The following is an 11301-nucleotide window of genomic DNA, read 5'->3' as shown; positions in this document are numbered from 1 at the left end:
GATCTCATTCAGATTTGATGGAGAAATTAAAAACTTTACAGACAAGCAAAAGCTGAGAGAGTTCAGCACCACCAAACCAGCTTTACAACAAATGCTAAAGGAACTTCTCTAAGCAGGAAACAAAAGAGAAGGAAAAGACCTGCAATAACAAACCCAAAACATTTAAGAAAATGGTAATAGCAACACACGTATCGATAACTACCTTAACTGTAAATGGATTAAATGCTCCAACCAAAAGACATAGACTGGCTGAATGGATACAAAAACAAGACCCGTATATATGCTGTCTACAAGAGACCCAAGTCAGACCTAGGGACACATACAGACTGAAAGTGAGGGGATGGAAAAAGATATTCCATGCAAATGGAAATCAAAAGAAAGCTGGAGTAGCAATTCTCATATCAGACAAAATAGACTTTAAAATAAAGACTATTACAAGAGACAAAGAAGGACACTACATAATGATCAAGAGATCAATCCAAGAAGAAGATATAACAATTGTAAATATGTATGCACCCAACATAGGAGCACCTCAATATATAAGTCAAATGCTAACAGCCATAAAAGGGGAATTCGACAGTAACACAATCATAGTAGGGGATCTTAACACCCACTTTCACCAATGGATAGATCATCCAAGATGAAAATAAATAAGGAAACACAAGCTTTAAATGATACATTAAACAAGATGGACTTAATTGATATTTATAGGACAGTCCATCCAAAAACAACAGAATACACATTCTTCTCAAGTGCTCATGGAACATTCTCCAGGATAGATCATATCTTGGGTCACAAATCAAGCCTTGGAAAATTTAAGAAAACTGAAATAGCATCAAGTATCTTTTCTGACCACAACACTATGAGACTAGATATCAATTACAGGAAAAAATCTATAAAAAATACAAACACATGGAGGCTAAACAATACACTACTAAATAACCAAGAGATCACTGAAGAAATCAAAGAAGAAATCAAAAACTAACTAGAAACAAATGACAATGAAAACACGACAACCGAAAACCTATGGGAGGCAGCAAAAGCACTTCTAAGAGGTCAGATTAGAGCAATACAATTGTACCTCAAGAAACAAGAAACACCTCAAATAAACAACCTAAACTTACACCTAAAGCAATTCGAGAAAGAAGAACATAAAAACCCAAAGTTAGCAGAAGGAAAGAAATCATAAAGATCAGATCAGAAATAAATGAAAAAGAAATGAAGGAAACAATAGCAAAGATCAATAAAACTAAAAGGTGGTTCTTTGAGAAGATAAACAAAATTTATAAACCATTAGCCAGACTCATCAAGAAAAAAGAGGAGAAGACTCAAATCAATAGAATTAGAAATGAAAAAGGAGAAGTAACCACTGACACTGCAGAAATACAAAGGATCATGAGAGATTACTACAAGCAACTCTATGCCAATAAAATGGACAACCTGGAAGAAATGGACAAATTCTTAGAAAAGCACAACCTTCTGAGGTTGAACCAGGAAGAAATAGAAAATATAAACAGACCAATCACAAGCACTGATATTGAGACTGTGATTAAAAGTCTCCCAACAAACAAAACTCCAGGACCAGATGGCTTCACAGATGAATTCTATCAAATATTTAGAGAAGAGCTAACACCTATCTTTCTCAAACTCTTCCAAAATATAGCAGAGGGAGAACACTCCCAAACTCATTCTACAAGGCCACCATCACCCTGATATCAAAACCAGACAAAGATGTCACAAAGAGAGAAAACTACAGGCCAATATCACTAATGAACACAGATGCAAAAATTCTCAACAAAATACTAGCATACAGAATCCAACAGCACATTAAAAGGATCATACACCATGATCAAGTGGGGTTTTTCTCAGAAATGCAAGGATTCTTCAATATATGCAAATCAATCAATGTGATAAACCATATTAACAAACTGAAGGAGAAACACCATATGATCATCTCAATAGATGCAGAAAAAGCTTTTGACAAAGTTCAACACCCACTTATGATAAAAACGCTCCAGAAAGTAGGCATAGAGGGAACCTACCTCAACATAATAAAGGCCATATATGACAAACCTACTGCCAACATCGTCCTCAATGGTGAAAAATTTAAACCAGTTCCTCTAAGATCAGGAACAAGACAAGGTTGTCCACTCTCACCATTATTGTTCAACATAATTTTGGTAGTTATAGCCACAGCAATCAGAGAGGAAAAAGAAATAAAAGGAAACCAAATCAGAAAAGAAGAAGTAAAGCTGTCACTATTTGCAGATGACATGATACTATACATGGAGAATCCTAAAGATGCTACCACAAAACTACTAGAGCTAATCAATGAATTTGGTAAAGTAGCAGGATGCAAAATTAATGCACAGAAGTCTCTTGCACTCCTATACACTAATGATGAAAAATCTGAAAGAGAAATTAAGGAAACTCTCTCATTTACCATTGCAACAAAAAAATAAAATACCTAGGTAGAAAACTACCTAAGGTGACAAAAGACCTGTATGCAGAAAACTATAAGACACTGATGAAAGAAATTAAAGATGATACCAACAGATGGAGAGATATACCATGTTCTTGGATTGGAAGAATCAACATTGTGAAAATGACTATACTATCCAAAGCAACCTACAGGTTCAATGCAATCCCTATCAAACTACCAATGGCATTTTTCACAGAACTAGAACAAAAAATTTCACAATTTGTATGGAAACACAAAAGACCCCGAATAGCCAAAGCAATCTTGAGAAAGAAAAACAGAGCTGGAGGAATCAGGCTCCTGGACTTCAGACAATACTGTAAAGCTACAGTAATCAAGACAGTATGGTTCTGGCAGAAAAACAGAAATACAGATCAATGGAACAGGATAGAAAGCCCAGAAATAAACCCATGCACATATGGTCACCTTATTTTTGATAAAGGAGGCAAGAGTATACAATGGAGAAAAGACAGCCTCTTCAATAACTGGCGCTGGGAAAACTAGACAGCTACATGTAAAAGACTGAAATTAGAACACTCCCTAACACCATACACAAAAATAAACTCAAAATGGATTAAAGACCTAAATGTAAGGCCAGACACTATCAAACTCTTAGAGGAAAACATAGGCAAAACACTCTATGATATAAATCACAGCAAGATCCTTTTTGACCCACCTCCTAGAGAAATGGAAATAAAAACAAAAATAAACAAATGGGACCTAATGAAACTTAAAAGCTTTTGCACAGCAAAGGAAACCATAAACAAGACCAAAAGGCAACCCTCAGAATGGGAGAAAATATTTGCAAATGAAGCAACTGACAAAGGATTAATCTCCAAAATTTACAAGCAGCTCATGAAGCTCAATATCAAAAAAACAAACAACCCAATCCAAAAGTGGGCAGAAGACCTAAATAGACATTTCTCCAAAGAAGATACACAAATTGCCAACAAACACATGAAAGAATATTCAACATCACTAATCATTAGAGAAATGCAAATCAAAACTACAATGATGTGTCACCTCACACCAGTCAGAATGGCCATCACCAAAAAATCCAGAAACAATAAATGCTGGAGAGGGTGTGGAGAAAAGGGAACCCTCTTGCACTGTTGGTGGGAATGTAAATTGATACAGCCACTATGGAGAACAGTATGGAGGTCCCTCAAAAAACTAATAGTAGAACTACCATACGACCCAGCAATCCCACTACTAGGCATACATCCTGAGAAAACCATAATTCAAAAAGAGTCATGTACCACAATGTTCATTGCAGCTCTATTTACAATAGCCAGGACATGGAAGCAACCTAAGTGTCCACTGACAGATGAATGGATAAAGAAGATGTGGCACATATATATACAATGGAATATTACTCAGTCATAAAAAGAAACAAAACTGAGTTCTTTGTAGTGAGGTGGATGGACCTAGAGACTGTCATACAGAGTGAAGTAAGTCAGAAAGAGAAAAACAAATACTGTATGTTAACACATATATATGTAATCTAAAAAAAAAAAAAAAAAAAAAGGTTCTGATGAACCTAGGGGCAGGACAGGAATAAAAATGCAGACGTAGAGAATGGACTTGAGGACACGGGGAGGGGCAAGGGTAAGTTGGGACGAAGTGAGAGAGTGGCATGGCCATATATACACTACCAAATGTAAAATAGATAGCTAGTGGGAAGCAGCCACATAGCACAGGGAGATCAGCTCGTTGCTTTGTGACCACCTAGAGGGGTGGGACAGGGAGGGTGGGAAGGAGACGCAAGAGGGAGGAGATATGGGGATATATGTATATGTATAGCTGATTCAGTTTGTTATAAAGCAGAAACTCACACACCATTGTAAAGCAATAATACTCCAATAAAGATGTTAAAGATAACTAAATAAATTTTAAAAAGAAAAAGTATATGTGTGTGTGAGAGAGTTTAAATTATGGAAAAGAAAGCTATTTCAAACCAAATATCAAAGTTTGTTTTTCCCCAAGTTAGTGCAATATAACTTTTTTTAACTGAACATAAATAACCACTTTGGAAGTTGGCTGTGGCTCACGGAGAAATGAAAAGGTACTCCTACTCTTGAAAAACAGGTTTTTTTCTTTTTTAATGGAATTTTTTAAAAAACCATCTTGTAGAATAAGTGGCGCCACAAGAATGACAAGATTATACTAGATATGAGATAAGGCCCTGAATAGCTTCCATTCAAGCAAGAAAGAATATCTTACAATTTATTTTAATAATTTTTAACACAGAGTTAGAATTTCTAAAATAGTTGCTGCAATTAGGTTACTTGTATTAAATTGGAGAGAACATCTAGTTTAACACGGTTCGATTCTCCATACTTTACCACTACTTATAAGTTAACTGTATTTTCTACAGGCATGGGAAGAAGTAGAACCTTCTTACCACACTTTGGACTCCACCGTGATTGTGCATTTTTACCTAAGGCAGCATGTGATGAGAGACAGAGCCTGCCCTCTAGCAGTGGCCACTCACAAGAGGTATTTAGGGTGATTTATTACACTGGTCCTGATTCACCTTGAATGAAAGCTGAGATCAAAGGATGTTTGTCACTTTCCTAGTTTAATGCTATTTTCTGATGATGCTTTCCAATAATTATTTAGGCGTCAACCAATTCCTATTACTTCTTTCTCCTCTTTTCAAGTTAATTGATTTATTTAGCATACATTCACTTAAATAACCATTTTTTTCCAACACAGACTCCAAGAGAGCCCTATTTTGAGTTAAATAACACTCCACAAAAATAAATGTCTTAGAAAATCCTTTTGTTGTTCCCAACAACTACAAAAAAACCCCCAAAAAACCCAAAAAGATTCAGGGAGGAAAGAGAGAGAGAGTAAGGGAGAGGGAGAAAGAGAGAGAGGACCAGGCAGAGCTGATCTCCTCTGAACTGAGACTCTAGTAACTATTATAAACCCTTTGATGAACTAGAATGGAAAGGCACAAGCTGGGAAGAATACTGGACTACGTGTCTGAAAAATTATATGCTATAAACTACTTGTCCGTGTAATGTTATTTCTCCTCAATAAAAGTTTTGAGAAAACTTGGTTTTATACCTGATTATCAGAATGCTAAAACATATGGTCCTTTTACAATGATTTTTTCCAGTTCCCTTACAAGGGAATCACAGTGAAAATTATTGCTTTTTTGATCATGTTGCTATATCTTTGAGATTCTCCCTTTATAGGATAGAAATTGAGGCCCAGGAAGAGTACATCCTTAAAATATATCAATATTATATATCACTATTTCCTAAAGGTTAATGGACTATACATATAATTTGTCCTGATCAGGAGAAGAAAGCAAACAAAAAACAGCAACAGCACAGGGCATACAAATCCAAAAGTCATTAATTTCAAGCCAATCAGGTCTGGTTTGCAAACTTTAGAAACTGGTGCAATTTTAGAAACTTCAGGTGCAACCTGAAGACCTGTGCTGGAATCTGACTCAGAAGATGATAGTCCTCTGTTTATGAACAGTTAAAGTTGGTAATGTTTGAGAAGGAGTAACTACTGGAATGGCTTTTTGCAACACAAATCTGATTAATTTTTAAATGAAGATATAAACTGCTGTGAACTGTGCATTGTTACTATTTATCCAGCTCTTCCTTTTTTAATTAACTATTTTTCTAATTACTACTTTGCTAACTTGATAATTTGCTAAGTTACACAGCATTTATTAGGCAAACCAATAACTTTTCTCATCCTCAATTTCTTGACATAAGAAATAAATGATGAAACTTAACTATCTCTAAGATCTCTTCTAGCTGTAAAATTCTGACTTTTTTGCTAAACGTGTAATCTGAATTCCCTCTACATCTCTTAAATAGTCTTGAAGTAATACCTGTAAACTGTAGGACTTCATTCAGAACAGGAAAGTACAGTGAAATAACTCACAATGTCTCTAAATCCCTGCGGATATATTCACATGTCATTGAACATAAAAACTACTTTTTACTTTACTATAAAATACTCATTGTATTTATGTTACTATAAAATATACAATTGTAGAGTTGTCTGAAATGCTACACCTGTTCTCAGCCCAGCAGCATACATGCTAAAATTGGAAATAATGTACGTTGTGTAAGAAAACAGGGTTGCACTGAAATTTCTTCCTCAGAAATAAAAGAGACGTGGAACATTTTATTCCAATCAAAAATATCTATTAGGGGCTTCCCTGGTGGCGCAGTGGTTGAGAATCTGCCTGCCAATGCAGGGGACACGGGTTCGAGCCCTGGTCTGGGAAGATCCCCCATGCCGCGGAGCAACTAGGCCCGTGAGCCACAACTACTGAGCCTGCGCGTCTGGAGCCTGTGCTCCGCAACAAGAGAGGCCACGATAGTGAGAGGCCCGCACATCGCAATGAAGAGTGGCCCCCACTCGCCGCAACTAGAGAAAGCCCTCGCACAGAAACGAAGACCCAACACAGCTAAAAATAAATAAATTAGTTTAAAAAAAAATCCATTGATTGCCAAATATGTGCAAAATATTTTGCCAGGTACTACAGCAAATACACCATCTAGGCTTCAAAGGATTTAAAAATTAATAGAAGGAATAATGCAGTCATCTATTCATTTCTTCCTTCATTCATTCAACCTTTGTTAATTCTTTATTATTTATTATTGTCCATGGAGCTTGCATTCTGGTCGGGGGTATGCCAAAAACAAAAGAACCACAGACAATTAACCAAGGCTGACAAATGTCAGGCAGACAATCCAAAATCAGTAACGCCATCAACAGTTTCAAGGGAGTTTCTTTAGAAGCAAGGCCCTTCTGAAGAGGTATCATTTAAGCTCAAATTGAATGTCAAAAAGAAATAGCTTTTTTAAAATTTATTTTTTTAACATCTTTATTGGAGTATAATTGCTTTACAATGGTGTGTTAGTTTCTGCTTTATAACAAAGTGAATCAGTTATATATATACATATGTTTCCATATCTCTTCCTTCTTGCATCTCCCTCCCTCCCACCCTCCCTACCCCACCCCTCTAGGTGGTCACAAAGCACTGAGCTAATCTCCCTGTGCTATGCGGCTGCTTCCCAGTAACTATCTATTTTACGTTTGGTAGTGTATATATGTCCATGCCACTCTCTCACTTTGTCACAGCTTACCCTTCCCCCTCCCCATGTCCTCAAGTCCATTCTCTAGTAGGTCTGTGTCTTTATTCCCGTCTTGCCCCTAGGTTCTTCACGACCTTTTGTTTTCTTAGATTCCATATATATGTGTTAGTATACACATATATACAATGGAATATTACTCAGCCATAAAAAGAAACAAAATTGAGTTATTTGTAGTGAGGTGGATGGACCTAGAGTCTGTCATACAGATAGAAGTAAGTCAGAAAGAGAAAAGAAATAGCTTTTTGAAGATCGAGAAAAGGAGCATTTGAGGGAGAAACAAATGTCTATCAAATAATTTAAATTTTTGAAATTGCCTAATGTGTCTGAGGAACACTTAGATAATCACTGTTCTAGTGATGTGAGTTGAGGTTAAGAAGGTAGGCGGGGACAGATTAGGTAAGAATTCATATGCGTAAAGTATGTGCATTGTATTTTAAACAGTAGGCAAAGCCACTGGAGATATTAAAGTAGGTGGGCGCCAGCATTTACACATTCAAAATATCACTCAGGTTTTCCTGTGGAGAATGTACTGACAGGGAGGAGTCCTGCTAGGAGGTTTCTTTGGTAAACTAGGAAGAAATGATGATGAAATGATAAAATAATGATGACGAAACAAGAATGAAATGATGATGGCTTTGGAGATTGGTAATGGAGCTGAAGAGAAGAGAAAAGATTTGGGATATGTTTTGAAGGTTAGTTTGATGATACTTGTTTGGATGTTGAGGTTGAGAAGACATAAGGAAAAAAAGAAAAAGAAGGATAATTCCTAGATTTTGGCTGAGCAAGTATGTAGATGATGGTGATATATATTGAGATGCACTGGGAGTGACCAGGTTTGGGGATTCGGTTTTAGTCATATTAAACTAGAGATGCTCTTTAGTTACTGAGAAAGTAGATATACAATTCTGTATTTAAGAGAAATTAGTCTAAGGTTCACTATTTAAATAAGTGGATTTAAATGAACTAAACACCATGTTAAAATAATACATATAAATTTTAAAAACAGTTATGTTTATTTCTCATCCTATTTTAACTGCCTTTCTAACTCTATTTATAAAAGGGAAGGAAAGATGGAAGAAAAGAGGGAAATAGGTAAAACTTAACTCTGATGCCACTCATTTTAGAATAAAAACTGATGAGTTTGTGCAAATCTCTCCAGCCCAGTGACTTGTCTGGGGCTGAAGGAAAGGAGCTGACTTTTGTTTGATGCCTAAAATGCTGATATGTACCAGAAAATAGTCTTCTTTATCTCATTAAGTCTTCAGGTAAGTTTTTCAACCTGTGTGTGGTTTTCCAAATATGTGGAGGAGGAAACTAGGCTCAGTGAGGTTGGGAACTTTGTTGAAGACACCCAGCTAGGAATGGATGGAGTTGGACTTGGAATGCCTGGAGCTTGGCCCCAGAACCTTTCCCTACTCCATCCCAGAATCCTGTCTGCTAGCTTCTTCATACCAGCTGGCCACAATTTTGATTCAGTCTTCCCTTCCTGAGACTCCTTGAAAAAGCAATTTGTGATTCTCTGTTATTTGCTTCCCCTTTTGCTTTCACTCAAAGAAGGAAGAAACAACAATTTGCTTCATATAATTTTCTTTGATTGAATGTGCAATTAGCTTATGAGTAGAGGGGATATTTTTACTTAAAAAAAGGAGAAAAAAAAGAAAAAAGAACCAGCACTGAATTCATCAGAAGGCATTCTAAATGAACATATTAGAACCAGGTTTGAGTACAAATGTATGATATCCTGGAGTTCTGACTTGATATTCCTTAATGTCAAACAAAGTGGGGCAATTTGCCATTCCTCCTTTAAAAAAAGAAAAAAAAGAATTCTTTATCCTCCCAAAATATATTTTGGTTATGTTGGATAAATTAAATAATCAGCAAGTATCTGAGTGCCCACTTTGTGTCTAGTGAATCATATAATGTATGTATGGTGCATACTACATAAATATTATTCTTTTCAAAGCATTTCTTTAGCAAGGGCAGCTGCATGCTTCCAACTTTTTAAACAATTTTTAAGACAGATCCTCTGATACAGTTGGTATGCCTTGCAAAACCAACTATTTTAAACAAAATATTTAAACAGTTTCCTGAATACTGGCTTGATGTAGTTTCTTATCTTACCTTGGCTAAAAATCAGCAAAATGAGTCAAAGTTGCTAGATTTGGCCATACTTATACCTAAACTTTGGAGCTATATAAGGCTGTTCTACGGATACGTTGTATTAACATGTACATGAGCAGTTTATATATATTTATGTATTTGGAAAGATTTTGATAACAATCACTACCAATGAAAAACAACCCCGAAAACTCTTTTTCAAAAACTTCATAATCTGGGGTACAAATATTAAAGTTTTTAAAATTCAAAATATTACCCTGAATCAGCTTTTTTACTGACAAGTTTTTCTGAAACTTGCCTTTTAGGGAAATGACCTACATGGAAAGCTACCCGTAATCAGTTTGGGGCCGACTGTTAAAATCAAAACCCGTGGCACCGGATAGACTTTTATACAAGTCCATAAATAAGTATGATCAATTGATTTTCAATCCTTTTTAGGTCATGATAAACTTGAATCAATTCTTGAATTAGATCATTTAGATGTTTTTCTTAGTGGAAACTTTAAACTGAGCCTAGAGAGAAATTTGCATTTGGATGAAACCCCCAGTCTCTTGAACATATCTAAGCTCACTAGATAAGGGTCCTTACAATTCCCCCTATACATTCTCACACAGTTTGCTCTAGGGAAGAGATGTTATTCTTTCAGCTTACACTTAGCTTTTCTGTATTTTATCTAATACTACAAAGAATCCTTAAGTATCATTGCTTTGGTTCAAGAGTACCCAGCAAATTGCACACACTTTATTCTACTTATGAGAGTAAAACTGGTATAATCCCTTAAGTGCCAGAATGATAAGAATTTAAATGAATAATTGGATACACTTTCTTCTGTCTAAAGGTTTTTACAGTTCATTCTCCTCCCTGTTGTCTTTTTGCTTTGAATAATATTGCCATATCTACTCCCTATATTTCAATTAAAATTTTTGTTTAATAACTATCTATTTTGTGTCTTCTCTGTGCTAGGCTACCGGATTAGGGACTAAGTCTACAGGATTAACAAACTGGACTCATCCTTGTCTTCATGGAATTTATAGACTAATGGCAAAGGCACAAAACTAAAAAGGAAAAAAAAATGTATATATAATTAGAAACAGTGATAAAGGACAAGAGAAACAATTAGAGTGCTATGAAAGCAAATAACAGAGAAGAGAAAGTACTAATTAAGACTGGGTAGTCAAAAAAGCCCTCTCTGAGAGAATGATATTTAAACTAAGACCTCAGGGAGAAAACAATCCACACCTTTAAATGTGTACATGGTGGATAGCTGGGGAGAACAGGTTGGTGGAGAATCTCTCAGAAAGAGTTAATTGGGGCTTCCCTGGTGGCGCAGTGGTTGAGAATCTGCCTGCCAATGCAGGGGACACGGGTTCGAGCCTTGGTCTGGGAAGATCCCACATGCCGCGGAGCAGCTGGGCCCGTGAGCCACAATCACTGAGCCTGCGCGTCTGGAGCCTGTGCTCCGCAACAAGAGAGGCCGCGATAGTGAGAGGCCCGCACATCGCAATGAAGAGTGGCCCCCACTCGCCGCAACTAGAGAAAGCCCTCGCACAGAAACGAAGACCCAAC

This window comes from Balaenoptera borealis, assembly GCF_965194805.1.
Source record: "Balaenoptera borealis genome assembly, chromosome: 7".
Classification (NCBI taxonomy): Eukaryota; Metazoa; Chordata; class Mammalia; order Artiodactyla; family Balaenopteridae; genus Balaenoptera; species Balaenoptera borealis.
Note: the sequence above shows the minus strand (reverse complement) of the source record.